The sequence below is a fragment of the Arachis ipaensis genome, chromosome B4, assembly GCF_059453495.1.
Source record: "Arachis ipaensis isolate K30076 ecotype BB chromosome B4, ASM5945349v1, whole genome shotgun sequence".
NCBI classification, from domain to species: Eukaryota; Viridiplantae; Streptophyta; class Magnoliopsida; order Fabales; family Fabaceae; genus Arachis; species Arachis ipaensis.
Window position 1 is genome coordinate 121,695,462 of NC_142439.1, and position 22,254 is coordinate 121,717,715.

The following is a 22,254-nucleotide window of genomic DNA, read 5'->3' on the forward strand; positions in this document are numbered from 1 at the left end:
GATATCAAAGAATAATTAAAACTAATTCCCTCCTTTTCTATCGTTCTGAATCCCTCAAGATGTCTCTAAATTATCTAAACTACATTATCAATGGTTCTTAGAGAGAAAGATTTACTTTCAGCAATCCCAAAGTTAAATATGCAATAAACTTAACTTTCTCTTTTCTCATTAGTTGATAAGTAGTTTGCAGGATCGCCAACTTGGATTAAGCATGCATAAAATATCTTAAATTTTTCCGTGCTGTTAATACATTTCCATGGCAACTTTTTTGTCTGCCTTATGTAAAGCTGGTGCTATATATATATATATACATGTTTGTGTGACAAGGTCGTGTAGAACGTATATACACTACAGAGGCCATTTCAGATGGCAATGGTTAATGTTTCAAATAATGCAACCCATATATTTGATCGTGTGGTAGACATCAACCCGTCTAAACTAGAATGGTCCGTGGTGGTTGGCGTTGTCCGAATGTACGAGGTTCCGAGCCAGTAGAATCCAAATGAAGTTTTTAGCATCGAGATGATCCTTCAGAATAAACGGGTAAGTGTATCGTGTATTGATATCATTATTCTTTTAGTGTGATGAAGCCTATGGGTTTATTAATGTTTTTATTATATTTTTCTTACTTTGTTTTTGTGCCATTGGCTTTTGTTCATAGGGTGATCGGATCCATTGTATGTACCGAGGAACAGCATTGTGATATTTAGGAGTGTTATCTACGAGCATGAAATATATTCCATGAAGAACTTTATTATGCAAGGCTATGGAAAGTCAGGGAGGACTACACCTCACAAATATAAACCAAATTTTTATATGAAAACATCTGTGTCTAGACTCACCCCTGACACATTTCTTTTCAATCTGTTTCGATTCACAAAGTATGAAGAAATTGAGTCAATGGCTTCGGTAGTCGCTCAAAACCACCTGATCGGTTGGTATTGGGGCTTTCATTCTAAGTTGTTATGGTTGCTTTAATTCTTGGTCACCTTGATTTTGAGTGAAGAGTTAGTGATTATTAGACTATCTTTTCAATGTCTTATGTAGATTGCATTGGTCATGTGGTAGCTAAAGAAGATGCAAGAGATTTGATAACCAAAATTCGGCAACACACTAAACGCATGGTGGTTTATTTGAAGGATTTAGAGTTTGTTTTCTAGAGACTCCGTTTGTTGTTGAATCAATTTTGAATAAATTATTCTTATGGGATTATAATTTATTCTATATCAGATGTTTGTGTGTGACTTTAGTGGTGTGCTTATTCATGCATTCTGTCTATGTTTTTAGAAGAAATAAGATGAAGTATACTCTATTTGGCAACTTTGTTAATGAAGTGGTTACATTTCTACATAGGCCAGATTGTGAGCCAATAGTTATGATCGCTCAGCTTTTTAAACCATATGTGTATTTGAATGATGTTAACATCCAAAATAGTTTTGATCCTTCTCGAGTATATTGTAATGCTGACTTTCCTGCTATTATTAGTTTTAAAAAGAGGTATGCAAACATGATACATAGTGAAGGACCCATTTCTTTAGTTTTCTGTCTTTAAATATGCATAATTTTTTTTACCAAAAATTGTGCTATGTGATGTTCAATATTTGTGTTATGTAGTTTACTTGAGCAAGGTGATCTAGCTTCTCAAAGAATCAATCTAATTGAGTTAGGGCCAACCTTCTATGTCTGATGAAATATCCCGGGGAACAATTCCAATCAAGTCAATGAAAGAAATTCTCAACTTGGATCACGTGAGCTTTTTCGTTCAGTTTTTGAGTTTAAACATTCCTTTATTTTATGTAATCTGTTGATGGAAAGACGTTATGTTGTTTTTAATGATTAGGAAACATCCTGTTGGGTTGTTGGTACCATAATTTCTGTCGATGTGTGTTTGAAGTATTGGTTCTATGTATCGTGCAACACATGTCCCAGAAAAGTGCAGCCAAATAATGATCGCTATTGGTGTGACCATTGTAGAAAGGTGGGGTTTATTAATGGCATTTTCAGGTAATTAGATGACAATGGGGATGTATTAATGTGTATTTATTTAGCATCTGTCACAATACAGCTTGGTGTTCCTAATTTCCATTAAAATTGTGTTATGTGCTTATAGATATCGCCTTGCTGTCATCCTTATTGATGGTACTGGTTTTATTAAGGTGACCTTATAGAATTCAGAAGCCAAAGCTATTGTTGGAAAATAAGCCAATGAAATACATGATCCGAGTGTAAGTTTTTGTGATTAATAATATTTTCAATTATCGGCAGGAGCTGTCTCTAAGTTGTTAATTGCCAAAACACAGGACACATACCTAGGGAGTTCGTATCCGAAAGCTTTTGATGTCATTATTGAGAGGAAGTATTTGTTTAAATTGTCTGTGACGTCTTAGAATATCAGGTCGGTTGACCAGGCTTACAATGTAGTTAAGATAAGTGATGATGAGTTGCTGATAGGTCTTTATTGGACGGAATCTTCGACATTCGTTAATATTGGGGTATCCTCACATTTCGTTTAACATGCTTTGTTTGTTAACATATTACCTACTTTTGTTGCTTACAAGTAGTATGTTTTGGTGGTTTAGGGAGGGGTTCAGAGTTTTTCTACCACTTTGGGTGGTGGTTCTCATGACGGGGATCATAGTTTTTGCACTACTTTAGGTGGTACCTGCCAATTGGAAACTGAATCAGAAGCAAATAGGTTGGGTTTATATGTCTGTCGAAGGATAGAAAGCAATTAAACATTGCCCAAAAGTTAATTTATAAGATGTTATGTTTTGGAATGCCTTACTTTTTTGGTGCACGCAGGACTCCCCAACTAAAAGCAAATGTGAAAGTGTCCACGCCACTCCCGCTAAATCGGTGGTCGGTGAGGTCGTTGAGAATGCTGACATGGTAGGGATATGTACTCTAGATGGTCAATGTTTCAGCAACAAGACATTCAGGAGAAATGTTGGAAAGTGGAAGCTAGAGTATTCTTGGTTTTAGTTATTTGCATAAGGGTGAAATGATGAATTAATGTCTTAAAACTAATGTTAAATATATTATATTACGTGTTGTTGCTTTAGTAGTGTAATGTCAAGTGTCGTGAGTTCTAATTAGATAGGGGTTGACTCATGAAGGTAGGTATATATATATATATATATATATATATATGAGTAAAGTATCGTTTTTGTCCCCAACGTTTGGGATAAGCCTCAAAGTTGTCCCTAACGTTTCAATCGTCCTATTTAAGTCCCTAACGTTTTAAAATTGACTCAATGTTGTCCTGCCGTTAGGGATCCGTTAACAGAATTGACGGTGGGACAAAATTGAGACGATTTTAAAATGTTAGGGACTTAAATAGGACGAAAACATTAGGGACAAAAAAGATACATAAAAATAAATTTTAATTTAATTTTATCTTTCAATAATATTAATTTTTTACCGTACATAGTATTCAATTATTTTCTAATTACATCTAAATAAATTACGCTTAATCACATTACTTTCATTTTAAATAAATTTATTTTTTTATAATTTTATAGAATTTTGATATATTAGAGACAAAAGGTATAATTTATATTTTATTGTATATATATATATATATATATATATTTTTTTTTTTTCTTTTCTGCAAGTTTATATACTAGTCATTTTATAAACATTTCATGTTAACTAAAAATCTTTAAGAGTAAAATTATAAAAAAAAATTAATTTATTTAAAATGAAAGTAATATGATTAAGTGTAATTTATTTAGATGTGATTAAAAAATAATTGAATACTATGTATAGTAAAAAATTGATATTATTGAAAGATAAAATTAAAATTTATTTCTATGTATCATTTTTGTCCCCAACGTTTTCGTCCTATTTAAGTCCATAACGTTTCAAAATCGTCTCAATTTTGTCCCGCCGTCAATTCTGTTAACGGATCCCTAACGACAGGACAACATTGAGTCAATTTTGAAACGTTAGGAACTTTAATAGGATGATTGAAACGTTAGGGACAACTTTAGAATTTACCCAAAACGTTGGGGACAAAAACAATACTTTACTCTCTATATATATAAGATTAATATGAAATTTGTTTGCTTATTTTAGTTGTTGCTTTGTTTGAAAATTGTTTTCTCAACGAATGCATAACCATGGTGTGATTTAGAATATTGATGACTATTTGTAACTATACTTTGGTTAGTTTTTAAATAAATATATGGTTATACGAGAAAATAAAGGATTGCAATTAAAGTAGAACTAAGAGTCAATTATAATACAACGTGGTTGTATTAAAAATTATTTGAACAAGCTTTTTTTTATATACATAGTTCACTAAGGTTGAAATACTTTCAAAAAGTAATCTAGCAAGTATATATTAGGTGAAGTATTATGATAAGGGTTCTTTCCCTAGCTACAAAATATTCTGACAAGGCAATTTCTAATATTGAATAAAGAAAGAAGTAAGTGCAAAGCCTATAATTTGTTGATACACATGCAAAGAAAACTTAATAAAATATTTCATGGAAGATCCATCCTGTGGGTTTCATCACAACTTGACAATATTTTTGAACAAAATATGAAATGCTACACAGCCAAAACCCTAGTTATCATTCATAATAGTAGACAATATTTTATATCAGTTGATGACTCTAGCTCAAAAGATACATCATTATATCAGGGGTTAGTTCATAGAAAACAATCTTTTGGCAAGACTTGCAAAAGTTCTACACCTTCGAATACCTTTAAATGTTTATTTCAATTCGCAAATTACGTTCGCAGACTATCCTAAAGGCTAGAAGATCTTTTGGTTTCAGCACATGAGCCTTGCGAAAATTATGCCATCCCAATCCAAACCTGATATCAAAAGGATTAGTAGGGCTTTGATGGGCTTAGAACAGGAAAGTGTTCCCCCGTGGCGAAGGGGGACCTATCATAGTCCAAATGGTGCCATCTCCTAAAAGGTCTTCAGTATTTATGTGAAGTCCAGTGGCATATACTACGGGCTTCATTCCAAAATAAAATTATAAGTCTAATTGCTAACAAGTTAAATTAAGTGAACCATACAAGATAGACTGATATTAGTGTTGTGTAATTTTACCAATCTTCTGGCTTTCATGTCATTAGGCTGAAATTCTTTGGAGTATGGAAAAATCATGTCTCTAAAATAGAACACCAAATTTGAACACAATGTAATTGTCAGATAATTGATTTTTAGGATTGTATTTGTTGAAAGGAATAACATGTGCCAACTTGTGCAAGTAAAAGGTATCAAATACGGATTAAGAATCATGTTACCTCATGTGATTATTCATTTACAAAAGATCAGTTGTGTTAGGGCTTGCTACTTCTTCAACATCTGTTGACTGATTAGAATCATCGCTAATTGTGGTCATTTTAGATTGTTCATCCTCTTATGAGTACTTTAGATTGAAATTCACTTCAATTTGATCAAGTGTGTGAGAGGTCAGTTAGTCTCTCACATAGAAATTTGGGTTTGGTGTCAAGGCTAACTCAAAATTCATCATATCCCAAGGAAAAGATAAAAGAGACCAAATCCTACATACCAAGACTTAATTGTTATATCTCTTTTTGAATGATAAAAGGCTATAAATGTGTCTTCTTCTATAACTCTATTCATATGATTACTGGCTAACTGTACCTTCTGACAGTTGTCACAATGATCAATTGCAAAACATATATTAATAAATTCGTTGTCATATGTTGTTAAGAAGTGTTTGAGAAAATGCCTCTCACCCTAACATTATATGAACATATTTTAGTTGCGGTGGAAACTCAAATTTAAGTCTATTTAACATAAAATTACAAAAAAATGTACTTACCTTTCCTTTTACGAGACAAAACTTGATCATTCTGTCGTTATCTAAAGGCTAGCTATTCATTGTTGCTATAAATCTTCTGTGTTATAAAAAAGGTAAACAATATTAGATTGTATTATTTGATTTAGTAAGTACCTTTTTTTACAAAAGGTAATCCGATTGCCAGGAAGATGCACGAATTGAGTTTTGAAACAAATTCTCTTTGTGGTAAGGTAACATGCTTTTCGATTTATACCCATAGAACAAATATTCAAACATAATAAAAATATTCAAATACTAGTAACCCACTTTGTAGTATAAACCTCTGAAAAAACACAAAACCCCAGGCCGTGAAAATACTCTTGAAATCTTAGTTCAACTCTGATTGACGGATTTATAATTGAATCTAGACGAATAATTTTCACCTAGGAGATTCAACAACAAAACTATTGTTGGGTAGAATATGCGATTTCTGTCAAGTTGAATATATCACACATCGATTTTTAAGGAACACACATGCATGTGTGGAATAGCATACAATGAAGAATATAGAATGATGAGAGTAATTTGATTGAAGTTTTTGTACCTGTTAATGTCATCCCTAAAGGTAGAAATAGCCATGTCTTTGCTTCGGCTCCTCTTTTGAAATTGGTATTTGGAGGGTTGACAAGTAGAGAGCTGGTAGGGGTTTTTATTTCCGAAATCAAGAAAAGAACAAAGTAACGCTTTTAGGACAAGGAGTAGAGCACGAGGCTCACATTGTATAAAATAATCTGTAAAGGCCCAGGACATCACAATAAGAAAAAAAAAGATTTAAAAATTAAAAAAGCAAAGGATATGTACGGATAAGGGAATAAATATGTGTAACTTATGGAAAAAACTGTATAGTGATGTTTTCAAAATTTCATAGTAGGGATGAAAATTAAAAGTGGTTGAGTCGCAGCGAAGAACACAAGCATAGCGAAGAGCAATCAGCGAGCAGCGACGACGGTCCTTAGAAACAGAGGAGCAATGCAGCGGGCTTGAAGGCGTGGTATTAATGCAACCTTCGGTGGAGTCCGGCGGTGGCAACTGATACTAGGCCGATCGGCGAGACGACGTGGCTGATGAGAAAGACGGCGCAGCTCGAAGGACATCTAGGAAATAGAGTTGCTCAAGACCACTGAAGAAGAAGAATACGTTGGAAGGGGATCCATTTTCTTTTTGGATGTAGTTTGGGGGGGCTGGGCCTATTTGGTCATGAGAATAAGGTTAAAGTCTTTGGACTTGGTAGGTTTATATGTTTGGCATATATCTATTTTTTATTTTATTTTTTTATCTATCCATCAATCTATATATAATTTTGATGTGTTTATTTTTATCAATTTATAATTAATATCTTATTCTATTTTTGTTTTCATTTAAATTTATTATAATTTTCTTCCTAATAACAACTTACTGGTTATGTAGTATATTTTGATGGCTTTAATTTTAAACTCAATAGAATAAATAAATTTTATAGTATTATTAATTTAAAGTTTTTTTGTTAAAAAATAATAATTAGATAGACTAAAATAATTATAAAATATTTATATCTTTTTATTTGATGAGAATATAGTGTCATTATTTATATTTGTATAACGTAATATTTGATAAGAATATTTATTTATATTTTTAATTTGGATGATACTCTAAAATTTATATTAGATTTTAATTATATTTAGTATGTTTATTTATATTTTATTTATTATTTTAGTATAAAACGGTTATTCTGGTTAAATTACGGTTGAACCGGTTAAACTACTAAATTAATAAACCAATAGTTAGAACGGTTCGATAACCCATTCAATTTCCATAACCTTGGTTAGATCATGCAATAGTCACTTAGCTTAACCACATATAACTATGGCTAATTTCTTTGAATTTCGATCCTCTAAATTTTGAATTTTTATTTGAGAGGGTAAAGTGTGATTTCTTACCATTGGATATTTTCTCTCTCATGTTTTCTCTTAGTCCCACCTATAAATTAAATGATGAGAAATCATATTTTACCTTCTAAAGTGAAATCTAAAATTTAGAGGATCCAAATCCAATTTCTTTTATCTTTATTTTTAGTATTTCATAGCATGTATCTAAAGAGACCATTGTTTGAGCATAATTTTACACTTTAGAAATAGAAGACCAATTCGGCCTGTCAGCGCATTTTTAACAATATGTATGTATGAAGTCCGTCATTAGTTTAAAAAAATATGAAGACAATGTTATTATAATTTTTTTTTTGAATTTATCTTTCCAATTCCATACAAAGAGTATAATAGAATACTATAAGCTAAAGTTTATTAATTAGCATAAGTAATGGTTAATAAAATGAATATATTTTTTTATAAAAAAATTGTAAATAAAATTTTTATTATAAAATAATATGAAAAATTCTGATGTTGAATTCTTTAGTGATAGTGATAAGTAACTTTTTTTTATTTGGTCATGGGCTTATTCTAGCCAAAAAAGAAAACATGCCTAGAAATCTGTCCATGAACCCGACCCACCCTACTCTCCTATGTAAGCACTCTTATATTATTTTTTTCTTATATTATTGGTCTAGGACTTTTACATTATGTAAACTTAATGGTTTGACTATTTGTTTTTTATCAGAATGCTGCGCTGGACAGCTGCCAGTTCTAGTGGGTCCAACTAAACACAAACTGAACACTAAAAAGAATTGAGAGAATTCATTAAATGTTCTCACCAAATTTAATGGTTTCACTGAATCACTTTTAAAGAAATGCTTAATGATTAATATAAAAAAAATTGCTTAATGATTTTTTACTCCTTTTTTTTAATCTACTAAAGTGAGTTATTGGTTGCTTAATGGTTAATGATTAATACAAAAAAAAAAAAACTACTTAATGATTTCATACTCTTTTTTTTTTCTATCTATTAAAGTTTGTTATTGGTTGCTAGAGTCACAGAGATATAGAGGGCACTAGTCATTAGATCCTCCATAAAGGAATTAAGCTAAAAATATACCATAGTTAATGATTAAATCAGTTAATATATACTTCATGCAGAAAAGATAAATTAAGTTATTAGCATCCACTAAAAAAAAAAATAATAACTTTGTTTTTTTGTTTTTTTTTATATTATCAATATATATTATTATACAATTAAAATATACGTTGATTAAATTCTAAGTAGCTTTCTTTATTATAGTATATTATTGATTGTTTAATATTAAACGTTGACTTTTGAAACCAATTTGATACCGCTAGCAATATTATGTTATTATTTTGTTTAAGCTTTAAGGTTAAAGTTTTTTTATTTTCAAAAAAAATAATAATTTATTAACTCAGTAACTCTTTAATTTTAACATGTTTAAAGTAACCTATTGATTACTGTGCTCTGATTGAGGCCATTATTTCAAATTTTCATTTTATTCAAGTCTTCGATTGTATTTCACAATATATATTTTAAATCAAGTTCATCTCTTAACACACATAATTCATATACACTAAATATAGTTTACAGTTACCTATTTTTTTACTACTTAGGGTTCATAATACTCTAAAAAAAAGCAATTGTTATAAAATTTTAAATTTTTAAAAATTAAATAATAAGTTATTTATAAGTTATTATATTATATTAAAATTTTATTTAAAACAATTATTTTATCAAAAATAATTAACTAAAATTTTATAATTATTAAATTTTAATTTAATTATGACTTATTTTATTAAATTTAAATTATTTATTAAAAAATATTTTAATAAACAAAAATTAAATTAATTATTATTATTATTATTACTATTATTATTAATATCATTATTATTATTACTATATTATATTATATTATATTATATTATTTATTTATTTTCCTTTTAGCCGAAGCCTTAAAGGAACAACAAAGAGAGAAAACCAAAGCATGGCTTATATATATAACCAAAGCAAAAGAAAATTGAAATGTGGCATATATATATATATACTCCGTATCCAGTCATTTCTCCACCGAATGGAATTTGATAAATAGAGAGAAACACCGTGGAGAGAGAAGAGAACGGAAACCATGGAATCGTGATCTTCCGGCTTCAATTTCTTGTAATTCTTAACTCTAATAAAAAATCTAATCCAATAAAAGTATTCATATCTTTTTCTTCTACATATTGGCGTCACTTTTGTTCGGTAAAAATTAACGGTGACATAGTTCTCCTTCTTCTTGAATTCGGCCAATTGAAATTCTAGGAGGCTTAGACAATTTCTGACGTTTTCTTCCTCAGCAACTCGATCGGAAAGTTTTTCCAAAGTTTCCGTTGTTATGATTATTTTTGTATAGAAGTAGGATTTGATAACTTTATAATAATTAAATAAGAATTTGATAAGTGAATGTTGATTTGGTTGATTATTGTTTGAGTTCGAATGAGTTTATGTTGAATTATTATTGTTGCTTGTGATTTGTTGGTTTGGCTATGAAGAATGTAACACCCTACCACACAGAGTCTTATGTTTAAGTCATAAAGGTGAGGTGGCAAGGTATTACGACCTCTAAAAGTAAAATATATATAATAATAATAATGAAAAGATATAGTATGCTAGGAGCCTTGAAAAATAGGTAAAACAAAATTGCAAAATAAAAAAGCGCAACCCTCAGAAATCGTGGTTACTGGCATGAGAAGAAAACTAAAGCTCAATGACAAATATATACAGATGACACGAGTAGAGGGTCAATAATACAAAATAACAAGTTCCTAACTCAGCCTGTGAAGCTAAGGCTGGCCGGAGAACAGATGCATACATATATATACATAATAATAGCCCAAAAGAACATGTTCAAAATCCTAATTCTCCAATTAAACCTCTAAGAGGTACATAAACAAAGTATTCTTACATCCAAGAGGAGAAACTATACATATATATACATCAAAGTAACAAAAGGAGACCCCAAAATAAGCCACTTCACCGCAGAAACTCCAGACGCCTACCGAGGTGTCGCTCGACCTGCATCTGAAAACAACAACACAGTATGTGATGAGAACCGGAGGTTCTCAACATGGTAAAGGTGCCACGCATATAATATATAAGGTCCTGGGAATGCTAAAGGTAATCCTAGAACGTCAACTCTCAAATTATAAAGCTTAAATTACTAAACAGAAATCATAAAAGGGGTGGTCTTCTAGGGAATTCTAAACCTAGCTTAAGCTTTAACCTTAACTCTAATCCTGTCCACCTTTCTTCCGTACCTCCATCTCCGATGATTCGCATAGACAAAACAAACAGACAAAGCAAGCACAGGTAGAAAATAAGTAGTTCAAGTAACAATTACAACAACTAGCAGAATATAATCAATTAGGCATTCCCAATTAAGCCATACAAACAAAGCACACATATGCATATGATGAGTGTCTATCCTACTAGCCGTGAGCTCACGTGTCGGTTACTTTGCCAGAACCCGACACATCTGATAGCTAACCCAGACATTGGTCTCTAGGTTGCGCATCTTCAGGAGGATCATAAACGAAGGAGAGTGCCTTTTCACCTTCTCTTGGAGGTTTCACGAAGGAGAGTGCCTTTCCACATCGAAGGAGTGTGCCTTTCCACCTTGCAACCAGAGAAGAATGTGGGGAAAACAATACGAAGGAGAGTGCCTTTCCACCTTCCCCACATCCACATCACGACAAGAGAGGGAACTTCCGTCCTCAACTTGCCATCCAAACACATTTTTAAATTAATACGCAAGCGGGATCACACCCAGACCTTGCCATCTCGACCATTTCAGCCACATACAATCATCCCCAAATCACATCTTTTATCATCATCATTTCCTTATATTTGTTCTTTATAGCCGTAGCGACATGTACTCATTTAGCTTTCACATCATTCTCTTATAATTCATCAGGTTTACCTCTTTCTTCATTCCCAAGTTACCTTAATTTTCTAGCTTCAACTAATTACTAAGCTTAGTATTATACTTTATGACTAAAAGGATGAAAATAGAGGTTTAGAAGTCTCAAATTCTGGTTTAAAACACAGAAAATCAGCTTTGTAGAAAACAGGGGCCACGCATAAGCGTGGGAGTACAAAAAGGTATCACGTGTGCGCATTTCCTTACCACGCGTACGCGTAGGTGAGAACATCATGTCACGCGTACGCGTGGGTCATGCGTACGCGTGGTTATGCATGTTGGCTCATCATGCGCACGCATGGGTTGCTCGCGCATGCACAGTTTAAAATGCCATTCCACGCATATGCATAGGCCACGCGTACGCGTGGGCGTATGCTGTTAAAAGAAAAAAAACACAGTTCACCCAGAAAGCTGCACAATGCCCAGAAATTGTTAAATCCTCCTGCATAACACATAATTCATACCTAAACTTCCGACGTTCATAACTTTTGCTACAAAATTCCGTTTTTCACAAAATTTATACCGTTCAAAAGCTTGTAAAACCATCTTTGAGTTGAAACAAATTCCACCTCCAACCAAAGTTTGAAGCTCCAGTTATGAACCGCCGAAGTTCGGCCAAAAACTAAGTTTTTCAAAAAAACTTCAAACCTCATTTTCTTTTCAAAATCCATTCCCACTCAATTCAACACATTCATATCCATCAATATATTTGCCCTCAACAATAGCACAATAATCCTTAGCTCATTAACATCTCATTTTAATCCAACTTTACAAGTTTTAATCACAAACTAACATATTATTCTATATACACATATTGTCATTACCGTAAAATTCTCCAACCATCATCACATCGTTATTCATGATATCAATGCCAACAAATTCAAATAAACACCACTCAATCTCAACCATACCATTATATTGCCATAATCATAAAATCCTCCATCCATCATCATTATACTAACATATATATATATATACATCTAACCCACATTATTAATTATTCAATTATAACCAAACACCAAGAAGACATCATAAATTCACCATATTCCTCAACACATGTCCAACATCAATTTATCCATCAATATCATAAAGACTAATCATTTAACACATTTAACCACTTCAACTTATCCTATAGTTCTCTAGCCTAAGTTTTCATAGAGCCTTACATATTAAATGCGCGAAACCTAAACCATACCTTGGCCGATTTTTGTATATTGTCCAAGGCGAAACACCAACCAACACAGCCCCTCAAGCCCCCAAAATCATCAAAGCTCAAGTACCCAACCTTCACAAAGTTCCAATGCTCATAATTCAAGCTCAAACATATACACTTATACACCTAATTTCACATATTTCACCATACATACTCAAAATTCACATTTAATATAATAGAATTGAAATTGGCTAGGGTTGATGAACCTTACCTTGTATGTGCCTCAATCAAACCAAAGCCCACCAATTCCTCAAGTCAATTTGATCCTATAACATCAATTTAACCAAAATCTTAACATTTCAGATTTGAAGAAGAGAGAATAGGAGATGAGATTATTTTTTCCTCACCTTAAAAGGTACCGGACTTTGTGGAGCTCGTCACTGCAGACGTGTGGCCGCAAACGGTGCGGCGATCGGAGCTCCGGATCAAAAGTTATTGGAATTTAATCAAAGCCAAGGGTTTGTGAACTTAATACATGTTCTTCCCCCTTTTGAATGTTCCCAGCGTGTATGCATGCTGAATGGGGATGAGAATGAGCTTAGCTCATTAAGTATGATGGGTTAGTTGGGCCCACGGGCCCGGTTCGATCGGTTTGGTCCAATCTTGGACCAAATTCTTTGAAATTGGTGTCAAAATTTTTGTTTTAATGAGCTCTATCCTAATTTAATATTAGATTTATATTTTTAATTTTCTTGATTAAAATTTAATTTATAGACTAATTATTCGCTAATTTTTTGGGGTTTACATCCTACCCATCTAATTAAGAATTTTGTCCTCAAAATTTAGATTCAGTTACCTGAAAAGAGGTGTGGGTAGTCGTCTCATTTCGGATTCAATAGTCCTTGGTTTTAATCACTTGGTCTCAATTGCTCACCGCTCCTAACTTCGTCGAGATAATTTTTAAGAAAGTGCAACTTCCTTTTTCTAACTATCTAGGTCTTCGCTTCCAATTAAATCATTTGGTTGGGATCACGTAGTTAGAATCTTATTTTGGATTTCACTGATCCTTTCTCTATTGTTTCGGTTTTCAATTTTAGAATCTAGGTTGTCAAATCTTTCGGGGTTGGGTTGATACCAGAGTGACTAACGTACCGCGCCACCTTAATGTATAGCTTGGTCATTTTTCCTCCGATAGGTGAAAGGTGGATGGATTTTCGTCATTCGATTCACAATTACCTAATGGTATTAAATCCTTCGTTTAATGCTAAAAGTTTTTTTACCAGGGCGTCGTCATGGCACCATAAGGCTGCATTCATTCACGTCCTTGGTATTAAGTCCTTGGTTAATGTATCATTAGGTTCAGATGTGATGAATCTCAACACAAAGGTTGCTTTCTCCTCTCAAAGTTCAAAATCTTGTTATATTGGGGCATCTAAGTAATCAGTGCATCTTAACGCGTCGATTGAACCACAGACAATGCGGTAGGCAACAATTAAAGTTCCAGATCTCTTCTTGTTATGGTATACTACACATTCCATCTTTCGTATTTTAAAAGTTTTGCTCTTAATGAGTCATCGCCTTGATGGCTATATTTAGAAACAATACTAAATGTTTACCAAGCTCGAGGAAATTTTTGAGAAGACATCAAACTAAAAGACGTTCACACGGCCTAAATGGCATTTCCAAGGAATGAAAAAAAAGGACATCTGGTATAATATGATTAATTTTTTTTTCGGGTTACTTATATTTGTTTTGCATGGTTAAATGACGAGAGCTGATAAGGTTGGGAATTAGCGAATAGGCTCGGGATAAGATCGGTTCTGGTTTGTTTTATGGTATTGTAAGAGGCGAATTCGTAATTGATCGTGGTGAAAGTTGGCTGTGTGGGAGTCGAGAGCAAGCACACAGTTGTATTTAAGTTAAAATGTGTAGTAAAGCATGGAGGGCTTGAGTAATCTAAAAGAATTATTAACTCCAATTGTTAAAAGGGCTTCCAAATTTAAGCAAAACTATGAACTAAGAAGTAGGATCGGGAAAGCTACCAAATAACCAACTATAGTGTTGAAATAAGCTCGAATAATGAGTATGGAAATGTTTGGGTTGCTGACTTGTGATGTAACCATGGTACACGGACGATTTGACAAAGGTGATATTGTAATTGGCTTTTAGATTGAACGGTAGTAAGTTGATTGTCGAAAGTCTTTCTGTTGTTATCTTCCTCTTCCTCTGTCATCACTGGTATTTCACACTAGAAACGCTTCATTAAACAGACTTCATTTCTATCACCCATCTCATCTGACTCTCCAAGCTCTGCTGTTTTTAACGGTATTATGGTACACAAGGTAACCATGAACGATTTGGTCCTCGTCTCAAACTCTTATCGCTACTCACTCTTTCTTGCCACCTGAGTAATTTGCAGCTAAAAGCTAAATCCGTGTCATGCCTCTTCCTTGTAATTTTGGGTTATTAAGTTTGACACCTACAATTCTAGTTTATTTTAAGTATAGATAAGTGTGATGTCTCACTTCCTATATGCAAATAAAATTTCAGGTATCAATTTCAGTTTACCTCTTCCTTCTTGTGACCCACCGTCACCTTGGGCTCTCCTACGTGGACGAACTATCGCCCTATGCCTCTGATTCGCTTATTTCTAGAAGTCTTGATCATTCGTCCGACGCTAACTAGAAACTTCACTAAACTCTGCAAGCTTTGATGGCAATACCCTACTCGGAACGATTTAGTTTGGCCCTAAATTCTAACCTGGGTCTTTCTTCCCTATCTTAGGCTATGAGTAATCATGGTATCCTAGAATGATACATTGCTCCTTAAATTCAATCATTGCAATTACCTTAACCTGAGGATTATGATCGGTCTGCATCACAAGTTTCCACCACGTGGATTAGGACAGTCCTTAACTAGATGCCCGGGTGATCCGCACCGGTAACACAGACCTTGCTTGCTTTTATGCTGCCTATTGGGTCGGTAATTCTCAGTCTTCTTGAATTCTTGACTCCTTGGTGCCAAGTTCTAACGGTAATCTCTTCGGCGGGACTCCCAGTTATCATTCTTTGCCACGGCTGCGTTCCTCACACATTCTTCAGCTATTCGACTCTTGTTCACAAGTTCAGAAAACACCCTAATCTCCATGGGTGAAACGAAGCTTAGAATATCGCTCCAAAGGCCTCCCTCATACTTGATACATTTCCACTCAGCAAAATCCTCAGGAGCTCCTTGACAAATCTGTGAAAAATGACATAATTCCTCAAACCTGCTCGTGCACTCAGTAACAGTCATCTGGCCTTGTTTCAGCTGAAGCAGTTCAAGTTCCTTAGCATTTCTGACTGAACTGGGAAAGTACTTCTTATAAAACTCTGTTCAGAACAATTCTCAAGAAATTACAACTCCATCAGGCTGCAGAATATGCCTCATGCCCTGCCACCAATGCTGAGCCTCACCTTGCAGCTGGTAGGTTCCAAACTCAACCCACTGTTCTTCAAGAACCTGCTGAGCCTGTAATGTTCGCTCTATAGCTTGAATCCAGTTGTCTGCATCGGTAGGGTTCGAGGTTCCTCTGATGGTCATAGGATGAACCTTCAAGAAGGAGGAAAGCGTCATAAGACCCTCATCGCCGTTGTTGCCATTATTTCCATTGTTTATTTGGTTTCCAAGGGCTTCGGCTGTCGCCTGCATAGTCGCAGCCATGTTTCCCAGGGCAGCCATAAAGTCTACAGAGTTAGGATTATTCCCTGTCGCTTCAGGCATAGCATTTCCTATTCTGCCTCTACCTCGCCCGCGTTTGCGAGTCGACATCTGGTCCCTATACACACCAAACAAGTGATATCAAGTTGATCAGTATCAATATCACAAGTCTAGTGCTTCAAGTCCCAAATGCATGCTCATGAACATTTATGCTATGTATATCAGCCATATATCCTAATAGCACATAGACACATACACAGAGAATGCATAGAAGCATAGTCAGTCAGTCCTCAGGCTTTATAGGAACGAACTACTCTGATACCATAATGTAACACCCTACCACACAGAGTCTTATGCTTAAGTCATAAAGTTGAGGTGGCAAGGTATTACGACCTCTAAAAGCAAAATATATATAATAATAATAATAATGAGAAGAGATAATATGCTAGGAGCCTTGAAAAATAAGTAAAACAAAATCACAAAATCAAAAAGCGCAACCCTCAAAAATCGTGGTTGCTGGCGTGAGAAGAAAACTAAAGCTCAATAACAAATATATACAGATGACACGAGTAGAGGGTCAATAATACAAAATAACAAGCTCTTAACTCAACCTGCGAAGCTAAGGCTGGCCGGAGAATAGATGCATACATATATATACATAATAATAGCCCAAAAGAACATGTTCAAAACCCTAGTTCACCAATAAACCTGTAAGAGGTACATAAACAAAGTATTCTTACATCTAAGAGGAGAAACTATACATATATATACATCAAAGTAACAAAAGGATACCCCAAAATAAGCCACTTCGCCGCATAAACTCCAGACGCCTACCGAGGTGCCGTTCGACCTGCATTTGAAAACAACAACACAGTATGGGATGAGAACCGGAGGTTCTCAGCATGGTAAAGGTGTCACACATATAATATATAAGGTCTTGAAAATTCCAGAGGCAATCCTAGAATGCCGACTCTCAAATTATAAAGCTTAAATTACTAAACAGAAATCATAAAAGGGGTGGTCTTCTAGGGAATTCTAAACCTAGCTTAAGCTTTAACCTTAACTCTAATCCTGTCCACCTTTCATCCGTACCTCCATCTCCGATGATTCGCATAGACAAAACAAACAGACAAAGCAAGTACAGGTAGAAAACAAGTAGTTCAAGTAACAATTACAACAATTAGCAGAATATAATCAATTAGGCATTCCCAATTAAGGCATAGCAAACAAAGCAAATATATGCATATGATGAATGTCTATCCTACTGGCCGTGAGCTCACGTGTTGGTTACTTTGCCAGAACCCGACACATCTGGTAGCTAACCCAGACATTGGTCTCTAGGTTGCGTATCTTCATAAGGATCATAAATGAAGGAGAGTGTCTTTCCACCTTCTCTTGGAGGTTTCACGAAGGAGAGTGCCTTTCCACATCGAAGGAGTGTGCCTTTCCACCTTGCAACCAGAGAAGAATGTGGGGAAAACAATACGAAGGAGAGTGCCTTTCCACCTTCCACACATCAGCATCACGACAGGAGAGGGAACTTCCGTCCTCAACTTGCCATCCGAACACATTTTCAAATTAATACGCAAGCGGGATCACACCCGAACCTTGCCATCTCGACCATTTCAGCCACATACTTATCTCGACCATTCCGGCCACATACAATCATTCCCAAATCTCATCATTTATCATCATCATTTCCTTACATTCGTTCTTTATAGCAGTAGCGACATGTACTCATTTAGCTTTCACATCATTCTCTTTTAATTCATCAGGTTTACCTCTTTCTTAATTCCCAAGTTACCTAAATTTTCTAGCTTCAACTAATTACTAAGCATAGTATTATACTTTACGACTAAAAGGATGAAAATAGAGTTTTAGAAGTCTCAAATTCTGGGTTAAAATAAAGAAAATCAGTTTTGCAGGAAACAAAGGCCACGCGTACGCGCGGCCCACGCGTACGCTTGGGAGTACAAAAAGGTAGCACGCGCGCGCATTCCCTTACCACGCATACGGTAGGTGAGAACATCATGTCACGTGTACGCGTGGGTCATGTGTACGCGTGGTCATGCATGTTGGCTCATCACGCGCACGCTTGGGCTACTCGCGCATGCGCAATTTAAAATGCCATTCCACGCGTACACGTGGGCCACGTGTATGCTTGGGCGTACGATGTTAAAAAAAACACAGTTCACCCAGAAAGCTGCACAATGCCTAGAAATTGTTAAATCCTCCTGCATAACACATATTCATACCTAAACTTCTGACATTCATAACTTTTGCTACAAAATTCCATTTTTCTCAAAATTTATACCTTTCAAAAGCTTGTAAAACCATCTTTGCTTTGAAACAAATTCCACTTCCAACTAAAGTCTGAAGCTCTATTTATGAACCGCCGAAGTTCGGCCGAAAATCAAGTTTTTCAAAAAAACTTCAAACCTCATTTTCTTTTCAAAATCCACTCCCACTCAATTCAACACATTCATATCCATCAATATATTTGCCTTCAACAATAGCACAACAATCCTTAGCTCATTAACATCTCATTTCAATCTAACTTTACAAGTTTTAATCACAAACTAACATATTATTCTATATACACATATTGTCATTACTATAAAATTCTCCAACCATCATCACATCGTTATTCATGATATCAATGCCAACAAATTCAAATAAAACCAGTCAATCTCAACCATACCATTATATTGCCATAATCATAAAATCCTCCATCCATCATCATTATAATATATATATATATATATATATATATATATATATATCCCACATTATTAATTACTCAATTATAACCAAACACCAAGAAGACATCATAAATTCACCATATTCCTCAACACATGCCCAACATCAATTTATCCATCAATATCATAAAGACTAATCATTTAACACATTTAACCACTTCAACTTATCCTATAGTTCTCTAGCCTAAGTTTTCATAGAGCCTTACATATTAAATGCGTGAAACCTAAACCATACCTTGGCCATTTTTGCGTATTGTCCAAGGCAAAACACCAACCAACACAGCCCCTCAAGCCCCCAAAATCATCAAAGCTCAAGTACCCAACCTCCACAAAGTTCCAATGCTCACAATTCAAGCTCCAACATATACACTTGTACACCTAATTTCACATATATCATCATACATACTCAAAATTCACATTTAACATAATAGAACCGAAATTGGCTAGGGTTGATGAATCTTACCTTGTATGTGCCTCAATCAAACCAAAGCCCACCAATTCCTCAAGTTAATTTGATCCTATAACATCAATTTAACCAAAATCTTACCACACGAAAAACCCTAACATTTCAGATTTGAAGAAGAGAGAATAGGAGCTAAGATTATGTTTTCCTCACCTTGAAAGGTACCGGGATTTGTAGAGCTCGTCATTGCGGACGCGTGGCCGCAAACGGTGCGGCGATCGGAACTCCGGATCAAAAGTTATTGGAATTTAATCAAAGCCAAGGGTTTGTGAACTTAATACATGTTCTTCCCCCTTTTGAATGTTCCCATCGTGTATGCATGCTGAATGGGGATGATAATGAGCTCAGCTCATTAAGTATGATGGGTTAGGTTGGCCCACGGGCCTGGTTCGACCAGTATGGCCCGTTCGGCCTAATCTTGAGCCAAATTTTTTGAAATTGGTGTCAAAATTTTCATTTTAATGAGCTCTATCCTAATTTAATATTAGATTTATATTTTTAATTTTTCTTATAAAAATTTAATTTATAGACTAATTATTCGCTAATTTTCTGGTGGGTTTACAAGGAATAGTTCAGCTGTGGTTGTTTTAATGGTTTTGAGACTGTTGTGAAGTGGTATTTTGAGGAAATTGATGAGATTTGGTGGTTGAAAAATTAAATTAAAAGTTGAGAAAAATGGATAACCGAGAGACTCGAAAACGGATTAAAATACAAGTAATATTTTGAAAAGGAATGGCTAAGGATTTCAGTTTTGGGTATAAGAGGAAGATTAATATTTAAACTTTATTTTTAAAGGGTAACATTATATTTGTATATAAAAATCGAGGTACAATTTGTATTTATATAATTTTTTGGGTATTTTGGATAATAAATAAAGTACAGGGGTAAAAATAGGTATTTTATAAAATTCAGAGTTATTTTTATAAATATAAAAATAAGTGAGGGTTCAAATATAATTTTATAAATATTAAGGTTAAAAATAGAATATTAAAAAATTCGTAGTTTAGAAAGTAATTAATAAAAATTTAAAAATAAGGTTTTATAAACTGAGTTTTAAGAAAAGATATATATATATTATTTATTTACTATTTAAAATATCTTATTTGTATTATTGTTATTATTATTTTATTAAGAATATTATCTAGTAAATATATTATTAATATTATTATAAGTCAGAGAATAGCAAACAGAGTGATCTTAAAAGCTTTAGAGAATGCAGACTCATTTAAAGTACTTTATAATTCTTTTTCATAAGACACTTAGGGAAAGGTGAGGGAATAATGCGAAGATAAATTATATTACGGAATGATAGGGAAGAAAAGAAGAAGAAAGAAAAGAAAAGGAAAGAAAAATATTAAAAAATCTTTGCCACAGGAGAGCAGAGAACAAAGATTAAAAGAACCTAACGAATCTCAGCCATAGGAGAGCAGAGCACAGAAAAGAAGAAAATATATTAACTAAAGGGATATCTATCACAGGAGAGCAGATCTCTGCCACAGGAGAGCAGAGGACAAAGATAAAGAAAAAGCTTTAAAAGACTGTCTGCCACAGGAGAGTAGATGCGACCTTGTTTGGGCCTTAGTGCCAAATGTATAGTGGGACGCCCACACACTGAGAACTATTTTTCAGATGTAATCATATTCAAATACACTTAAAAGTCACACTGTATGCGGCCTGGCCGTAATACTTATATACACACTGTATGCATCTGAAAAGCCATATTTGGGACTTGTGCCCAGGTAATGTCGGGAACGGGTAGGCAACCGACACATGAGCTCATGGCCTACGATAGGAATAGACATGCATCATGCTTGTTTGCGCATATTTGTTTTTGAGTGTGTTTCCTGTGATTGTGGGTGTATGTGCTAAATGGTTGTTCGAATTTTATGTTCTATAATTGTTGAATTGGATTGTTCTTTGTTGACTGTTATTGCTTACTAAGTATATATAAAATGAACTAAACTTCTAACCCCGACCCTACTAAGAACTCCCCAGTTCTTACTTATAAACCACTATTTTATGGTTTATCTTGTACTAATTTGAGTGATTTTTATCAACTCTCTGCTCACTTATTCATATAATTTGCATGAGTTTACATTTTCCTTCCTAATTTTGTTCTATAATTGGAAACTTGCTTCCCAAATTACCAAAAATTAATTCCCCTTTACCATTCGATGCCTTGATATGTGTGTTAAGTGATTTCAGGGTTTATAGGGCAGGAATGGCTCAGAGGATGGAAAGGAAGCATGCAAAAGTGGAAGGAATACAAGAAGTTGAAGGAACTACTAAGCTGTCCAACCTGACCTCTTCGCACTCAAATGGTCATAACTTGAGCTACAGAGGTCCAAATGAGACGGTTTTAGTTGCGTTAGAAAGCTAACATCCGGGGCTACGAAATGATATATAATTTGTCATAGTTGCACTGAATAAAAGTGACATGCATGCGTAAATCCATGCGCACGTGTGGTTCTGTAGAAAATTAGCGACCTGTACGGATCAGAATTCGCCCCCGGCGATTTTTG

At 34.2% G+C, this 22,254-nt stretch overlaps 1 long non-coding RNA gene across 1 annotated transcript; it reads right to left on the reverse strand.

Moving 5' to 3' along the window:
• Nucleotides 1-4,471: 4,471 nt before the first annotated feature.
• Nucleotides 4,472-7,014, reverse strand: LOC148569016 (uncharacterized). The gene is made up of 2 exons (XR_015881125.1): nucleotides 5,069-7,014; nucleotides 4,472-4,973 (listed from the first exon to the last, which is right to left on the reverse strand). It is a non-coding gene; the product is annotated as an uncharacterized LOC148569016 (long non-coding RNA).
• Between the last annotated feature and the right edge of the window lie 15,240 nt (nucleotides 7,015-22,254).